Source organism: Callithrix jacchus, chromosome 20 (assembly GCF_049354715.1).
Source record: "Callithrix jacchus isolate 240 chromosome 20, calJac240_pri, whole genome shotgun sequence".
Lineage (NCBI taxonomy): Eukaryota > Metazoa > Chordata > Mammalia > Primates > Cebidae > Callithrix > Callithrix jacchus.
In genome coordinates, this window is record NC_133521.1 from 41,122,714 (window position 1) to 41,141,659 (window position 18,946).

Sequence of the window (18,946 nt, forward strand, 5' to 3'; positions counted from 1 at the left end):
AGTGCATTTCCTTAAGTGCATCTACCAAGGAGGACCCCAGCAGGAAGTGTTTACCCAAGGGAGAGACAGATGATGCAAGACGGGTGGGGAGGTGGCAGACATTGGGACTTTTCTTTGAACCTGCCCACCTATTCATCTTCCCTCTCTTTTATATATTCACTTTGTAACAAGGCCTGTAGCTAAGGATAGTCACATGGGGCAGTGGAGAAATGGCCCTTACTATGTTGTCACTTCGGTTGTTATCCTTTCTTCTTCCCACCTTCCTCCCCTCCCAGGATGTCTCACCTGGAGCCAACTGAGGCAGGTGCCCTCATCTAATCTGCTCCTGTCCTGCTCCAAGGTCAACAGCCACAGTTCTTGAGAGAGTCCATGACTATCTGCCTGCACTCACCATATTAAATGCTCACACATGCAGTTTGAGGGATATTTGGTTTGCCCATGGCATAATCCCAGTACCTAGCACATGAGAGATGCTCAAAGAAGTGTTTGTTGAGAGTTGAAAGGCGGGAAGGGTGTGAGGAACAGAGTGTGATTCGCACTGGCTTGAGAGCAGGTGAAGTGACCATTTCTTCCCTTTCTGTATCTTAAGCTCAGTATTAATAGATGACGAGTTTCCCCAAGACATGTGCATTTGCCATTACAAGTTCATCTATTTATTTGTTCGGAAATCCTGCCAGAACATACGCTTCCTGAAGAAAGGGACCTTGGATTTCTGTTCTGTCTGTCTATTCCCATGGCCAAATATAGCACCAGATAAATAATAGGCACTGGGTAAAGATCTGTCAGTGGGGTGGATGGGTGATGACCTGCATTCCTTGGGTTTGTATTATCTCAAAACAGTCTGCAGGATCTACATTCTAGCATGGATATATAAACAGAGGAAGTTACTTTATTTCAGTTGAAAGCTTACTCTTACCCTGGTGCAATCATTCAATAATCTAACTTATTCACTTCATGTTTACCTTCTACAGAAACTGCTTTAATAATTAGTGCCTTGGTCTGCTGGGTGAATAGGATGGACAGGAGGATCTGTGCCTCTTGCTTAAGTGTTTGGGGAAGTGTCTGCAGAAAATAAGAGCCATATATTCTAGTAAATGAAATTGGGTTCATTTGGGGCACTGTTTTATTATTTTCTATAGCCATGCTTAGCCCCTCATTTCTGGCATCTCTGTCTCTGTTTAAACCATGTCTGGCTGCACTAGGAAATAAAATCAGATAAAGGTCTCTAGCATTTGATAAATGGTTGATTTAGTTGATCATCTTGGTCGCTAGACTGAAATTCACCCACTGAAATCTGCCAACTTTCTGAACGCAGCTGCAGTTTGCAGCTACTCGGAGTAGCTAATGGTCAGGATTTTTCTTCTTCTTTAATGGAAACACTTTCCAAAAGAGACCCTTAAAAAGCAATCTTAACATTTGCATTGAGAGAGTATCATTCGTCTTTTTAAGGTATTTGAGCGGAGCACTTTTCTATCTTTGTTTGAATTTGTCTTTACCTTATTATCTATTATCTCCCAGATAATCTAGGGAAAGTGGTAGCCTGCCTGTGAAAATGTACATGCAATAAAAGATATTAGGGCTGTGAATGTAATTTGTTTTCTATTTTCAGCTGGAAAAGCATTTTCTGAAACTATAATGCCCAAATTTTTAGGCCAAATGTAAAAACAGAGAGAATTTCTTTCTTTCTTTCCATGTTAAGTGTTACATAAGGACTTAGTCTTAGATTTATGTGCATTTATTTGCTATGGGATATTCAGAAGTCCATGAATGTGTCAGAGAAGAAAACTGAAGAATGTTAGGAAGGACACCCTATGCCAACTGGTCAATGAATTTGGACGTGTAGCTGCAAGTCATCAGAGAACTATGTGTTTGGTCAAAATGATCCACATTAAAATATTGTCACGTAGGGTGCATCTCCAGAAGCATACTAAAGAAATCTGTGAAAATGATGATATCAAATCGAGCTGCCAGAAAAAAACAAAGGTAATAAAGGATACCATTTCCTCTAATGCCTTCAATGAGAGATAGAGGCAGTAGTCAAACTCTTAGGAAAATAAATGTTTCTAGGCCTTTCTGATCTAATGCTAATACTTTTCTCATTATCGTCATGTTTAAAACATTGGCAGTAATTACACACAATTCAATCATGCTGTCAGGAATATTATCTTTCTTTGTTTCCGTGGGTGGGACCAGAATTATTCAGATAGTAGCATCCTCACCATTTCTTCGAGCTATTTACTCATAAATATTTCTGTTGGGGTAATTTTCTTCATTTTTTTTAATCACTTGCTGCTGTGAAAATTGAGAAGGAAAAAGTAGATGTAAATAAATTGCCTTATTATTTTTAAAATAATGCATTATCCTTGCAAATGAAACACAGCTAACACCCTATGCTAATTGTACTTGCTCAGTTGTTTCAGCAAATAAAGTAGAATAGGACGTTCAGAAGGCAGGATGCCAATTCCTGGCATCTGAAATGTAGCTCCACGAGTGTAGGCCTCCTGCTGACGGCCATGGGGATTGGTGGGGGGTTAGAGATGGGGAAGGACACAGTCTTTATCTTGTGGCCTCATTTGCTCCTCCATTCTGGATAAATTCTAGAAGACCTTGATGAGTCTCAGGACTCCACTAGTGGTAACCCTAACCACTTCCCCATTCCCTCTAAGTGTGACCCATCAGTCCATGTAAGAGAAAACCATGACTAGTCTCTTCGTATCACCTCAGTTTTGTTGAAACCTGCCTTAATAGAAACGGGCCAAGGGCAGAGCCTACCTGTAGTTTGTGTTGTTGTTGTTGGTTTTGTTGCTTTTGTCGTTGTTGTTGTGTCAGCTGTGAGACCTCTCTAAACCTCAATTTCATCTGCCACAGTGAGAATAATCACAGTCCCAATCTCATCGGCTTACTGAAAATATCAAGTAAGACGTGCCAAGTGCTAGCGTGATACGTAACTTACGTTTAAGCGCTCTGTAAATATTAGTTGGTATTAGATGTTTTCATGATTGGCAATGAGATTAGAGGAGCAGAAAGAAGTTGGAGTTTCTCTTACAGGAAGTACATTTATGCTTTGCCCACATGGCAGAGACTATGGCAGGTTCTTTTAATTCAGTGAAACACCGAGGTAATCCAGCCCACAAAATTCAGGGATAAAAGCTAGTAAATAAGTATTGAGCATCCACAAATGTCTGCTGAATTCATGGTATGGTGCTGGAGATCAGGATGCAAAGATTGAGCTGCCTGTGATGGAGGCAAAGCAGATAGGTCAGCGGCACACACATACAAAGATACGCGGTTCAAACCAAACCTTGATGGATGAGTGGAACCTGGAGTGCAGAAGCAGAAGGAAGGGCATCGTGGGAAAGGGATGGCATGGACAAAAGCACAGTATATTCACATGCTACTTACAGACTCCGGAGCTGAGGCTATGGTCTAGAGAGATACCGGAAAAGGGCAGGGAGCTGAAACAGTATTGCAAAGGGTTTCTGATGTCGTTCAAAGGATTATAGCTATATCCTACTGTAAATGGGAAACCGCCATTATTTAAACATTAAACACAGCTCTGTTAAACACAGCATTTGCAGACCTGTGACTTGGAGAGGAAACTAGTTAAGCTAAAGGAGAGATCGTCAGTGGCAAAGTTCAGGAATTTTCGGAGACAGGTTGAGACGCCTGATGACTGATAAGTGGATTCTCAGAGATTTCTAGCCCGATGGAGAGAAGAGATGAGGCGTTATCACTTGAATCTAAATTCTGAGCTTGTTGAGTAGATTAATAAACCTCAGTCCATATTTTCTTTCCTCTGTTCTTCTGCTTCTTAAAGTATCAGACAATCAGTAGTTACTGGGCACATGTTAAATCAAGAGACACTTTACCATGAAGAGAAATTCATCTTTTCAGATTTAACAAATGTTTAATTCTCTAAGATTTTTCTTTTCTTCTTTTGTATTTTATATGGTAAAAATAACTTCATATGCAGAGTGATGATGAATTTAGAGTGCTTCTCTGTTTTGTCATTTTAAATTTCTTCATTTTATTGTATGCAAAGTACCCTAAACAGCTAAAGAATGTTTTCATTTTTGGAAAAAGTTCTTTTCAATAGCTGTTTCTTTTTATTTATCAGCCTGAAACTATGATTAGTATGTTAAGGCAGGTTTTGCTTCATCAACAGATTTTCCAGTTTAAATAACATTGTTCTAACTCCACATCCTCTAAATCCCTGCTATCAGTGAAAGAGGTACCCTCCGCTTTGGAAGGAATCTCTGGTTCCTTTCTGGTTTCAAAGCGGCAGAGAAAAATAAGAAAAATGTTGCTCCTGTCATATGGAGAATGACCATCATTTAAGGAAAGAAAAGTGAGTTGAGAATCTCTGGAAAGTAAGTCTCTCGCACTCCCTTTAATGTGCTCAGCGTCCAGCTCAGGAACTGGGTGGTTAGAACAGCGGCAGCACACTTCCACTGGAAAGCGGTTTGCAGAGAGGCAATCAGAAGCTACAACACTTAGATTAAGGCAAACTGATGACAGACCGTTTCAAGACGTAATGACATCTCAAAATGCCCGGGATCCGCATTTCTTTCACTTTTGTTTTGAGGGGTATCTCAGTGGCTGTACCTTTCCATAGGATAAAAGCTTGTTGAACATCTTATTGAATTGAACACTTTGGAGTTCTAAAAGGCATGGTCAACCGTATTGGATATATGGCACTATGATGTCACATTCAGCAATGAAAGGGACTTCGAGGTATAGGATCATCTATTAGATTGGAGGTCAGCAAACTTTTTTTGGTAAGTCAAATGGTACATCTTTTAGGCTTTCTTGACCAACAGCCAAAATGGAGGATATTCTTTTCAGCGAAAAGAGTCAAACTCTATAAGATTTGAAGAAATTTATTATTTTTCTGAGCCAAATATGAGTGACCATGGCCACTGACACAGCCCTCAGGAGACCCTGAGAGCATATGCCCAAGGTTGTCGGGCCACAAGTAAGTTTCATACATTTTAGGGGGACAGAAGACATTAATCAATACTTGTAAGATGTACACTGGTTCTGTCTGGACGGGCAGGATATCTAGACGGGGGTGTGTTTCCATGGTGTCGGTAGATTCAAATGTTTTCTGTTTGGCAATTGGTTGGAAGAGTTTAAAGACCTGGAATCAGTAGAAAGGAAATGTGTAGGTTACGATGAGGAGTTGTGGAGACTGGGGTTCTTATTGTGTAGGTGAAGCAGGTAGCAGGCTTCAGAGAGGATAGATGGGAAATGTTCCTTGTCAAACTTACCAAGGTGCCTCACTCCTAGTGGATTCTCTCTTGGATCAGGAAAAAGACCTGAGAAAGGGAAAGGGGATTTTCTATGGAATGCAGCGGTTGGTTTGTTTGTTTGTTTGTTTCCCATGAGAGACAGCTTTGCAGGACTATTTCAAGACGTGGCAAAGAAACGTATTTGGGGTTAAAATGTTTTGATTTCCTTCCTTATCTGTCATCTGATGTTATTGCCAGGGTCAGGCTGGAAAGGAAGCCACATTATATAGGGTTAAATGAAACCCCTCTGATGAGGCTTTCTGGTCTGTAGAGCATGACTCCCCAGATATCTTAGATAGGAATTTGGACAAGTGAAGAGAAAGGTCAGAGTTTAGCCCTCATTACTTAGGTACTTATATAACCTTTTAAAATGTAACAAACTATAAAAAGCATTTTAAAGCTCATGAGTCATTGAAGTATAGACAGCAGGCTGGATTTGACCAACGGGCTGTAGTTGGTCAGCACTGGTCTATGAGATCATTGGCCAAAATGCTCCAATAGCAGCAGTCTCATGTACTGACTGCAGCATGTGGTCATGTGTCTATATCTGAGGTCCACTCTCAAAATATTAAATCACAATCATTAATCACCACCTTGAAGTTCGATTATACGGACAGATGATCATCACAGGTGATACGTCTGATTTCACATTTTGACAGCACAGTTTATTTCCCCCACAATTAAGAAATAGACAACCTCAGACAGACATGTGGTAATTAAATCTAAGCTCAAATTTTGGTTACAGTAATTTTTAAAAACTAGTTCAGTGTAAAAAGAGTAAGAGAAAAAGTGCCATCTAGACGTTGATTAGATATTGGATGCAGCCATCTTGGAATGGATATTTATGTTATGTTAGAGGGGAGGGACTAAAGGCTGCTGGAGATGGGAGCAAAAGGTTTCCCAGATGAGGGGCGCTCCCTGGAGCTGAATCTTGGAGTCACATGGAATTGTTCACACCAGACGGACTGAGCTAAGGAGACCCAGAGGACTGGGTTCAGACTCTGTAGGCGCTGAAGGAGCCTCTGAGGGAAAACTGAGATTCTTCTAGAGTCTCCTGAAGGCAAAAAGACACTCTGGACCTGACTTGGGACATTGTGCTGAAGGTTTCTTAGACCTCTCATTGCCCTTTCGGTCATTCCTGAACTTGAGAATGGGGCTGTGATAGCAAAGAAACTGATAGAACGTCACCGTGTGTCTCACCACATCAGCACGTGTCAGTCCCTAGAAAACATTATCTGGCATTTGGTTTTGGTGGGAATCTAATGAGGTCAGTAAAGCACCCTGGTTACTAAGATTTAAACCCTATCAGCCCATCTCCAAAGCCTGTGCATTTTTCTCCTACTATGCAAATCAATGATATTGATATTTATTTGCGTGGTACCTTGCAGAATAAATAGATTTTGAACTTCATTTTTAACACAGAAAAGCAAAATACAGTGAAGTTTTGGTGGAACTTTTGTTCTGATCAGGACATGGGCATCAGTGCCCCATTATCATATGGGCCAGGTAGACTTTTTCCAGGTTGCTGAGCCCAGTTGGCTTCTATAGTTGGGTTTTGGGAAGCTATGAAGAACAGGCTCTCTCCTGCCCTGGGGTGGAAATACAAATCAATACAGGTCATTTGTTGAGTACTTTGGCAGTAAGAATCAAATGGCTTTTTAAAGTGCCCCTAGTGTTTTTTTAATGCAGAAATTCCATGTAATCAAATAGGTGTGCAAAGACCCAGCAACAAGGGTTTTTGTCGGCTCTTTGTTTAAAGAACGAAATGAAATGTCCAACCATTGGGGAATTGTTCAACAAATTATGCTCTGTTCCTACAATGGTATTCCACTAAATCATGTGAAATGATGTGGCAAAATATTTAATAATGCAGAAAGATGTTCACCATGGATGAGCAGGTGGTTGGCAAAATATTCCATAAGCTGTGATACTTGTTTGTTTGTATATGCAGAGTGTCATGCTCCAAGGTACAAAAGGATTTGTGTGATGTTTTAGGAGGGGTCCTGCTGGGACTATGGTTGATCTTAAGTTTCCCACAGTTCAGTGTCTAAGATGACCATCTTCAGATCCAGCTTGCTCAAGTCTAAACTGCAACTTCACTTTTCACCAGCCATGTCACAGAAAAACGTCATTAGCTTGAACAACGAGTAGCCTAATTATGATTTGTATGTCATGAAACATTCTTCTCCCATATCGTTTTTAATGCTCCTTGAGAATTCTCTTATCATAAGATAGAGAGCAAATCCCTTCGGCTTAAAACTATGCCTTGGTTTCTTCAACTGAAAATCACAGTGATGCCTCTCTTAAAGGGTTGTCATGAAGAGTCCGTGAGTTAATGAAGCACATGATTAGGAGGGTAATAGGTGAGCACCAGCTTTTGCTGTTATCTGTATTGTCTAGCTGGGGTGCAATGTGACCACATATTATTTTTGTAGTTAAAAAAAATACTCTTAATCATTTTTTTTAGATGAAGTCTCTCTCTTGTCACTCAGGCTGGAATGCAATGGCGCAATCTCGGCTCATTGCAACCTCCGTCTCCTGGGTTCAAGCGATTCTTCCACCTCAGCCTCTTGAGTAGCTGGGATTATAGGTACCTGCCATCATGCCTGGCTAATTTTTTTTTTTTTAATTTTGTAGAGATGGGTTTTCACCATGTTGGCAAGGCTGGTCTCAAACTCCTGATCTCAGGTGATCTGCTGGTCTTGGCTTCCCAAAGTGCTAGGATTACAGGTGTGAGCCACTACACCTGGCCCCCTATTCAGTATATTTTTAATGGTGTAGGCAAAATTATCTTTTTCCCAAACACTGGAATCATGTCACTCCCTTCAAAGTCTTCTGGGGCTCCCCGTTGCCTCTAGAATATAAAGCAGAGTCTAACTCTGATGTGGTCCAGCCCTGCTGCCTCTCTTCACTGTCTCATCCCACGCTCCCATCCCACTCTAGTCCACTCTGGCCTCCCTGAACATGCCACGTCCTCTCTGCCTGACCACGAGGTCTTTGTTCATACTGTTCTCTCTGCCCAAGGTAATTTTCCCTGCACGTCACATCTGAGTCCAGATGACTCATATAGAAAGCACACCCAGCCTAGACACTGGTTTCTATATGTGCCAGTTTATTTGGTGACCAAACAGAGGGAGTTGTACCAGGAATCATGGTCTCCGTTAATATTGTTAAGATTGCAGGCAAAGCATTCCAAACGTTTTCAGAGCTGTTTAAGGTCAATCTTGTGAAAGCATCCACATTTGAAACAATAAGCATTGTCATTTCTTTAAGTGACACAGCCACACAATGGCTTTCCTTGGCTCCACAGGATCATCACAGACATGCTGACCAGCTGCTTAACTTTGCTTTCACAAATTCCAACAGGCAGCTTAATAGACATTTGTGGTCGTGTGTTTCTAAGACAGCCTTGGGAAATAAATTTATTTCTACCTTTTTGAAGAACAGCTATAGAAATGACCATTGAAATTCAATGAATGGCATCTCTGCTTATGGACCTTAAAACTGGAAACCAAAATTAAATTCCTTTAGATATTTTCTCTCCTATGTCTTCCAAATTGGTGCTGATTTTTCTCCAAGAAAGACTCTCAGAGTACTAAATTCGAGTTTTCTGTCTCCTGGGTTCTAGCATTCTGGAATAAGCCAGAGTCAGGAGACTTCTCCATTCTTACTTCTTCTACATGTTGGACTACCTAATATGTGCAAGAAAGTTTATGTTGTGCTCGGCATTGGACAGCCACAACGCGAACAGTTAAAGCATCTTTTCTTCCAGGCATTACATTAGGTCCGTAGCACTCACAGGAGCTCTGTAAGTGCCTCTACTCTACTAGGAGGGCTATGGAGTTCTCAAGGGCTGACCTGCCTTGCCTGAGTCACCCACTGGAGAACCAGCATGTTGGATTTCACCCCATACCCGCTGCTCTATCCACTCCCTTGGGCTGCTAAAGAAAGGCATGAGCCATATTGATGGAAAAATCTTGACAAACATCTAAAGGACAACTTTATATTTTATCAGGCTCATTTCGGGGATTCCTGTGTTCATTGCTCTGAGACTTTTCACACATTCGAAAAGCTCCATTCAGTTTCCCTCAGCTCTTCCATTAGAAAGCCCGTGTGGCAGAGTGGCTCAGAGCATGGGGAATTCACAGAGCTGTGAATCTGAGCTCTGCATCTTATTAGCTGTGTGGCCTTGGACAAGTCACCTCACCTTCCTGAGCCTTGGTTACTTTAGCTGTAAAATGGAACTCATAGCATGGCTTGTGTGGAAGATGGAATCATGCCTCCTTGCCTTCAAAGAAGTCCTCTTCCTAATCCCCAGAACTTGTAAATAGGTTACCTTACAGGGCAAATGGGACTTTGTAGAAGGGATTAAGCCAACTATTTGAGATTTGAAGCTTATTCTGAATTATCCAATGGGACCTGATATAATCACCAGGTCTTAATAAGGCAGAGGTGGGAATGGCTGAGTTGGAAATTTAAAGATGCTGGACTGCTGGCTTTGAAGATGGCACAAGGGCCTGTTATGGAAGGACTGTAGACAGAGCTTCTGGCCGCTAAAAGGAAAAAAAAAAAGGCAAGGAGAGAAATTCAGAAGGATTGCAGCTCTGCCCACACCTTGATTTTAGCCCACTGAGACCCGCTTTGGGCTCCTGTCCTCCTGAACTGTAAGAGGATGATATTATGTGGTGTTTAAGTCACTGAGGACATGGTAATTTGTTACAGTGGCAACAGGAAATGGATGCAAACTTCTTTACGTGGCTTGGGGGCTTGAAAGAGATGACGGAGGTGTAAAATACAGTAGCTTTTGGCCTTGAAAGAGATGATGGGTGAAATATATTAGCTTTGGGGGACTTGAAGGAGATGACATGTGAAATACATTAACTTTTGGCTATGAAATACATTAGCTTAATGGCCATTCACATTGGCCATGAAAAGCTCTTGACTAATAGTAGCTGGTGTTACCAATAATAAAATAAATTATGAGACTTGAGATGACACAGGAATGTTCTAACAGAGGTAGAGTCCGCTTGACTGGCTCTTTCTCAGGCACCTCCTTCAACAGTGGGGCCTCCCTTGAAGATTGGGTGGCTGCCATCCCACCCAACGAGCCTGCCAGAGTTGGTAAAAGTGCATGAGAGTGCTACCTTCCTCTCAGAGGGTAGCCTTCCACTGGCCCTCACAAGAGCACAGTGGAGCCCCCTGGTTCTGCTTCAGTTATATAAACCCAGCCTTACAAAGTTTACACCGGGAGTGGGGCTCCTTGCCTCCTAGATCTGTACCCTGTAGGTGCTCAATACACCTTGGTGAGAATGTTCACATCCTCAGCTAAGCAAGGGGTATAAAGTGAGGCCTTGAAGCATTCAGGTAAATGCAGTAGTGTTGGGAAACTAAGAATTGGTGAATTGCACCCTCGCTTCCCCTCCCAAATTAGAACCCCTGAGAAATATAGGACAACTGGAGACTCAACTGTAGGTTTCGTTACCAATGAAGCTGATTAGGAAAGTCTTAAGTTTGTAGCCAAATAAATTTTCTCGTACGTTTACCTAATAGAAGAGATTTGGGTGTGGTGGGATGACAACAGTCCACACCTACCTGGGTGGAGCCCATCTGAGGATGCCTCTGCCCAGCAGGAGGGGCCGTGAGAAGGAGGCGGGAGCGGGAGGAGAAACAGAGGGAAAGGAGGAAGGGAGACCTAGCTAGGGAGATGCTACACACCAAAGAGATGCCTCCTTTCCTTTTCCCAGGGTGGAGTGGAGGTAAAGGGAAGGGGCAGGGAGGCCCCCTAGCCCACAACCCACTTTTGTACATAGGAAAAGATGCCTGTCCAGTGATGATGAGCTTTCTTCCAAATGTTCGTTGGCTGCACAAGTGTCTTCTTTTGAGAAGTGTCTGTTTATATTCTTTGCCCACTTTTTGATGGGATTGTTTGTTTTTTTCTTGTAAATTCATTTATGTTCCTTGTAGATAATTGTGGATGTTAGACCTTTGTCAGATGGGTAGATTGCAAAAATTTTCTCCCATTCTGTAGGTTGCCTTTTTGCTCTGATGATAGTTTCTTTTGCTGTGCAGAAGCTCTTTAGTTTAATTAGATGCCATTTGTCAAATTTGGCTTTTGTTGCAATTGCTTTTGATGTTTTAGTTGGTGGGGGGCAAGGGGAGGGAGAGTATTAGGACAAATACCTAATGCATGCTTAAAACCTAGATGTTGGGTTGATACGTGCAGCAAATCACCATGGCACACGTATACCTGTTTAACAAACCTGCATGTTCTACACATGTTCCTCTGAATGGAGGTAGCCCATGCCAGTTGCAAGCCTTGGTGAGTGGATCAGGCTGGATTTTAATCCTCAGGTCCATGCACCCTTGGTGAAGCACAGAGCACTGGACAAGAGTGTTCGCAACCTCCAGCCCCTCCACAGAGAAGCCTGAATCTGAAAGGACAGGGGTTCCAACCTAACCCTTACTTCTCTTCTAAAGATCTGCTGTTCATGAAGTGTTTTGGAGGAATTTCTTGAGCCCAGAGCATAACAACTTTCCTGTGAAAGAGAAGGCAAAGTGTCAATGCCACCAGAAGACACTCAACCTCTCAGATGCCCTACCACTGGGTGGGCAATGGGGCACAGCTGAGGCTTAGCTGACAACTTCTTTTGCTGTGAGGGTGGAGAGCAGCCCGGACTTTTATGACCTGGACTTCACATTTTGGGGTTCTGGCAAGATGGGACCCACTCCAGGTGCTGTGCCCATTCTCGGTGCCAGTGGGATTGATACGGGGTCAGGGCAGGTGGCAGAAGATAGCAGCCTTATCCTTGATAGCAGACACCCAGAAACAGTAGCTCAGGCCCTGACAGCAACTGGTGTTAGGGCAGATAATGAGATTACCTGGTCTCTGCTGGGTGACAGAGTCCTGGTCTCTGCTGGGTGACAGAGTAGTGGCTTCAAAGCTTTTTTTTTTTTAAATAACATTTGTTTATAGTTGCGTTTTTTAAAGTAGAAAATATATTCGTCCGAGCAAGCAATTAGTGTCTGCCAAATAAATCTCATGGTGACATGTCAGTGTAATTATTTTTTAAAGTGTGCCTTAAATAAAGCATCAAAAATTTCTTTCTTTAAATCTCCTTTCTCAGTGAAAATGGTTAAGGGGAGTGAAAGGAGAGGATGGGAAGGGTCTGAGAGCATTGATGCCTCATCATAGTCACCCAGCTGTGGCACCACCTCTGACTTTGCCTTTCATCATACAAAGGACGTGCAGAGAAAATGTGATTTTACCCATCCTCAAATTCTGGTTTTGGACTTGAATTTGGTGTTCTTACTTCCACATTAAGTTAAAATGTAGCCTCCAGATCCCAGGCTTCCCTCCCATTGCGCCCAGAAGAAACAATAATTGTTTTCCCAGTTCTAACCATCATGATGTCTAGCAGGTGCTAGCCTACAATGAAGGATAATTCCATCTATCCCCACCTCAGCTTATGCTGGACAACACTAGGACTCAGAAGTGCTTTGCTCTTGACCTTGAAAAGCCAGTGGAAACCTATGTAGATTTCTCACCCGGGACCCTCCCAGCCAGCCTAAAAATGAATTCATGGGAACCAGCCTACCTGTGAGCTCCAAAAGGAACATATTTTCTAAACTCTGCCAAAAGAGCACAGCTCTCATGAGGCTGATGAGCTTTGTGATAAACTCTTAGCCCAGTTTAAAGAGATCCAGGAAGCCAGTCGTGAGCTGCAGGTGTGATGCAATTATTAAAGGTAGCCTCCCTTGCCAGCATTGCAGACACATCAGCTACTCCTTCCTTCAACATTCCATAACGTGGTGGTAGTATTCATTACCCCAGGAGAAGCTGAGAATCAAGGGAGCATTTGCTTTCCAAGTTCACACACCAGGGAATGGGCAGAAGTGGAATTCACACCCAGTGTGAACAGGTCAGTGTGAGACTGAAGAGGCTGTCATAACGGTTTGCTGTTCCACTCATGGCAAACAGGATTTGAAGTCATTCCAGACCAGGCAGACACCGTCAGGCTATGCAGGAATAAAAAGTCAAAGGGGAGGGAAGAAGAAGCTGTCTTCATCAGGGCCTGAAGCAAGTTCTGATCAGAGTGAAGAGTGTAGACAAGCTCCTCCTCTGTATCCTCTCAAAGATGTGGAGCCAGTGATCTCTCTGGGGGTGGGGAGTGGGTATTTCCTGGGAAAGAGACTTATTGCTGGGAATCCAGTTCTGCTAGGAATGCTCCTGGCTCTGACGTTCAGATCCCAGCAGATGAGAGGGAGAAGAGACTGACAGATGCAGTGGCTTCCCTTATGTAAGCTCACTGATCCAAACTACAGTCTGACCTGTGCTTTCTGGCTTTATATCCTACCACTGTGTTCCTAACTCACCCTCGTTCTCATGGCAGCAGCATTTTCCTTTCCCTCAAAGATAATGCACTTCTTACTTATGCATATTATGGTAGCCAGCCCCCAAGAGGGCTCCCAGTGATTCCCACCTCATGGTATCCATGCTCGTGAGTAGTCCCCTCCCACATCAAATTGGAATGACTGGTGTAACCAAATAGGACACAGCAGAAAATGACTTCGTATGAATTCTGAGCCTTGTCTGTTCTTGTTCTTTCTTGCTACGGGCAAAGTGAAATGCCATGTTGTAGGGAAGCTCAAGTAGCTTCATGGAGAAATCCACATGGCAAGGAATTGAGGCCACCTACTAACAGCCAGCATCAGTTCTTCAGCAGTGTGTGTGAGCCACCTTGGAAGCAGACCTTCCAGCCCCCATCAGGCTTTTAGATAACTATAGTGTCAGCAGCATCCTGGCTGAACCACACAGCTGAGCAGCCTCCATGTCTTCAACCCAGAAACACTGTGTGTAATCAGAAATGTTTATAGTTGCTTTAAAGCACTAAGTTTGGGGTAATTTTATTCAGCAGTTGATAACTAATACACATATTCTGTTTCATCAGCTAAAATTGCTGCTCATTTCTCTGTTACCCTCCAAAGCTGGTGTGAATCCTCTGTGGACTTTTTCTGATCTTCTTTGCATGAATCAATCCCTCTTTCTTCATATTCTCACACAAATTGTTTAGTATTCTATTCAAGCAGCTATCACAAGGAAAAGCAATACTTTTATTGTAGTCCGTCTCTTCTGTCAATTTAGGCTTCTCGAGAAAGTTTGCAATGTATGTGTTCTTCAAAGAGCAATTGTTAGCAATAGGGGCTCAGAAGATGGTTTAATGAATGAAGAGTGTGTCTTAGAACCTGGGGAAATTTAAACCAAATACATTTAAAGCCAGCGATATTTTCAAAGCATATTTGGCTAGAAAGACTAAATTATTTAAAGGGGATTAGAAGCAATATTAACTGGTACATAGTCTGTATCCCGCTTTTAACAATAGAATAATGATTATTGGTTGATACTTTGGAAACAAATTAGAGAGCCAAGGAAACATTTCCAAAGGCAATTAGAATACTTAACTGAGTTAGACTGTTAATATCTAATGCCAGCCTGCCTGTGGGCATGGCACCCCGAATTGCCTGATCTTGTCTAATGGCACATGCACAGACATCCTTGGTTTAAAATAAAAACTCTCTTATCACTTAACTTAAAAATATTTTGCTTAGTAAAAAATTTACAAAACACATTTAATAAATGTGGAGTCTGACAAATCACGTCAGCCGTTTCCTTATCCTGTCCCCAGTTCAGTAACTGATTCACTAGGGACTCTGAAGGAGAGCAGTGAGAAGACAGGGTAAAAAATGAGAGGTAGGTCGTGCATCCCGCCATAACTGCTTCTGCAGTGTGATCCATGCATCTGCCCTATGATGCTTGGGTTGGATAATAGAGCCGTGACTGTTAATGGCTCACCCAAATCCCCAGGAACCCACCACTCCTATACAGGTCGTCGGCTTCTTAATCCCTGCAGCTGCCTGCCTGGACTTTCCTCTGACCCTAGAAATCTTACTGCCCAGGGAACAGCCATCAGCCTTTGAGTGGGAAGAATCGATGGATTACCATCCCTTCTTTACCCTTTGAATAGGAAAACTTTGAGATGTCTTCTCCTCAGTCTCCCAGATGACCCCAGTGGGTTTTAGCACCAGTTTCCCACAGTGATAACCTGCCCATTGCCACCTGTGTATTGGCTCTGACATATTCTATCTCATTTCTCTCTCTCCCTCACTTACACTTCTTAAGATTATGTCCTGAATAAGGTATTTGCACTCAAATCTTTGTCTCAAGTCTACTTCTGGGAGAACAGAATGAAGGCAGGGAGCTAGATGGATCTGTGATTCTCTCTTATCTTATGTATTTTAGATATCTTGTAACAGACACAAGATAGCATGTAGGGCTGAGTTGTAATGACCATCTGATCTGTTGGTACCTTGTCATGATGCTAATGAGTACCTGGAGTCGAGAGTTTATGCATAAGTGTGTATGTGCCATCATAGCTCTGTGTGCATGAGTGCCTGTGAGGTCTATATAGCATGTACACATCACAGAAACCTCTGTCCTCCCTTCTCATGCCCCTATTTGAGGCCAAGATTCCATAATCCCTCCACTCAACCCCCTTCTTCCTCAACCCCCAGGGACTTCCTGTACTTAGGGTCACCCTTTCTTATCTTGGAGATTCAAAGAACTAAGAGCTGATGCCACCTTGATGGTACTCACAGTACAGCAGGGTGGTAGTCATGGAAATGACTCTTTACAGCAGAATGATATGTGGGACCATATATCATGGCCATGGCCAGGGAAGTCACTTTGTCTCAGAGGGATCAGGAAGATGCCCAGGTATAGGAGATCTTGGGCAAAAGACTTTTGAGCACTGATCTGCAAACTTTCTCTGTAACGGGCCAGAGAGTAAGTATTTTAGGCTTTGTAGGCCATATGGTGGCTGCTGCAACTATGCAACTTTGCTTTTGTAGCCCAAAAGCAACCATATATACCACATAAATGAATGAGCCTGGCTGTGTTCCAATAAAACTTTATTTACAAAAGCAGATGGTGGGCCAGATTTGTCCCATGAGCTATGGTTTGCTGACCTCTGATTTAAACAGTGAGAGGATGGTTTCTGGAAAGAGGGAGAGGAAGACTATTTCTAGCAGAGGGAAGAAAACATACAAAGGCAAATAGTAGGCAACTAGACAGATAAGATAAACGTGATTTCTCAAAAAGTCCTCTTTGGTGGTAGTAAATAATACTGATAATAAAACCTAAGTTTTATTAAAGATATTATGAGTGAAGCATTGGGCTAAATATTTTTTGTGAATTCTCATTTAATTATTACTCTCTCTCTGAGTTTGGACGACCTTGTTTTCTTCATGGCACACACGAGGTGTAAACTAAGCTCAGAAAGGGTAGATAACTGACTCAGCGTCACACAGCTACCAGCTGGCCAGGTAGCAATTCGCAGGACAGAGGATTGGGAGCATGGTGTAACCAGCATATCTCCTTTGTGTTTATCATTAGCCCTATTTTAATGAACTTCTCGGAAGTGTTTTTGCTTGTGTTTTACAAGTGGGATGTGATTTCTTGACTCTGCCCAGTAGCCTTGTGAATGGATTGCTGAAATGTGTCTGATGGCTTTTTCTCCTGGGACCGTTTTGTAAGAAATGAAAGCAAAACAGTGACATATTTAAATTCTTGAGGGATATTATTTTCAAATAGATAAAGTGAAGAACATTTTTTTATTCACATTAGAAGTGATAGTTGGATGTGTGTAATTTTTTGCTCTCCGAGATGGAGAGAGAACGCCGCACAGATCTTGGAAGGTAAAATATGAATTTAGATGACATTTTGAGAAAGCTGATAAACACCGCCATTCCACAATTGGACTTAACTTGCCTGTGAAAATCCTTCTTCAGCCCACGAAACGATACAGATAAGTGGACTACATCTAATGGAATATTAAAAATAAACAACATGCCAATGAAAGAATGATTTTCTTCTGCAAAGTTTTCATTTCTCAAAATGCTATCAGGAAATGAGAAGTATCTTGACAGCTAACAGTAACTCTTGGAATAAGGAAATGTTCAAAGAGAAGGGCTGCAGAGGTGGTGAAATCCTACCTGGAATTGACCCCTGGACAGAAGACCCAGGGACAAGATTCAAAGCTGACATTCTCAACACCAATGTTTCATCTCCAGCCTACCACGAGGTCCTTGTTCACCTACCTCTAGATGGAGCCAAAGTGTCTAACCCAAATGGGGCTTGGGTTTCTTTCACCACCCACCTGTGCAGATAATTAGTTTGAAAAGGTATGTCTTAGAGAAAAGTAAATGCAGAGAACTAAGTGACAACAGTTACACATACTAAAGGGAACTTCACATATAGTAAAGGTCTTTCAGAAAATCAATAATGGAGGTCAGTGCATTTCAGTTTTTGGAATTTCACACAAAATTTGACCTCAAAAACTTTGGACTGAGAGAAGGCTACATGCCTATTTTGTCATGTAAGGACATCTAAAGAAGAACTCCCCACATTGGTATTACTGTCTTCACACACACACACACACACACACACACACACACACGAATGGTGGTTCATGCCTGTAATCCCAGCACTTTGGGAGGCTGATGTGGGTGGATCACCGGAGGTCGGGAGTTTGAGACCAGCCTGGCCAACATGACAAAACCCCATCTCTACTACAAATACAAAATTTAGCCAGGTGTGGTGGTGGTGGCTGTGATCCCAGTTACTGGGGAGGCTGTGGCAGGAAAATTGCTTGAACCCAGGAGGTGGAGGTTGCCATGAGCTGAGATTGTGCCATTGCATTCCAGCCTGGGTGACAAAGTGAGACTCCATCTCAAAAAAAAAAAGGATGAAAGAATGGTTCATACATTCAGTCACGCTCACATACTCACACATACACCTACACATACAGTCACACATTCTCATAGAAGCAAATGAGTTATAATCTCAGAGTGAACAAAATTGAGTAAATTTAACCATATCAACACATTTATTATGCTTATCTAGCTAAAGAGCAGTAAAAATTCTGATATGGGCATCGCACATGTTACTGTAAGATTCTAAGAAGAAGGAAAGAGTACAGTTATCATAGAAATCCTGTTGAAGAATGAAATCCCAGTATAAAAATGGAAGGGGCAAAGATAGGATACTTAGAATGCTAACAATGAGAATCTGAATGTTTAATGAGAAATAAGCCTAATGCCCGCGGTAGATACGGAATCAGGCTTTAGGATCCATCCCTTCCTAGCTTTGAGGCCAGGGAAAGTTATTTAAACTCTTATACCCTCGAAGGGGGGCTCATAAAAGCAACCACTGCACAGGGCTCTTGCCTGGTGAGTAGTTCCAGCACATGGCTAGTCCTCAGTAAGTGTCAGCTAGTAGCACTGGAAACTAGTTTTTAAAAAACAATAAAGGAAGTACATGGGGAAGGACTTTGTTCCACATGAACTCTCACAGGGGCACTGATCTAGACCAGTGTGGACCGGGAGCAGCCACATCCTCTGGTATCCTGTCAGTAAAATAAATCCTTAGGCCTCTCCCAGATGTCCTGAATTGGAACCTTGGGAGGTGGCACCCCACAACCTGTGTTTTCAACAAACCCTCTAGATGATGTCAAGCCACACTAACATTTGAGAACCTCTGATCAAGCCCAGCAAGCTTTTTAACCCTGGTCCTGGGAAGTCAGCTAAATCCAGAAAATATT

The 18,946-nt window shown here is 42.4% G+C and overlaps 1 protein-coding gene across 3 annotated transcripts in view; it reads left to right on the top strand.

The window, feature by feature from the left end:
• CDH13 (cadherin 13) overlaps positions 1 to 18,946 on the top strand; it is a 1,362,211-nt gene that overhangs the window by 1,048,341 nt on the left and 294,924 nt on the right. The gene's annotated exons all lie outside the window — the stretch shown is intronic.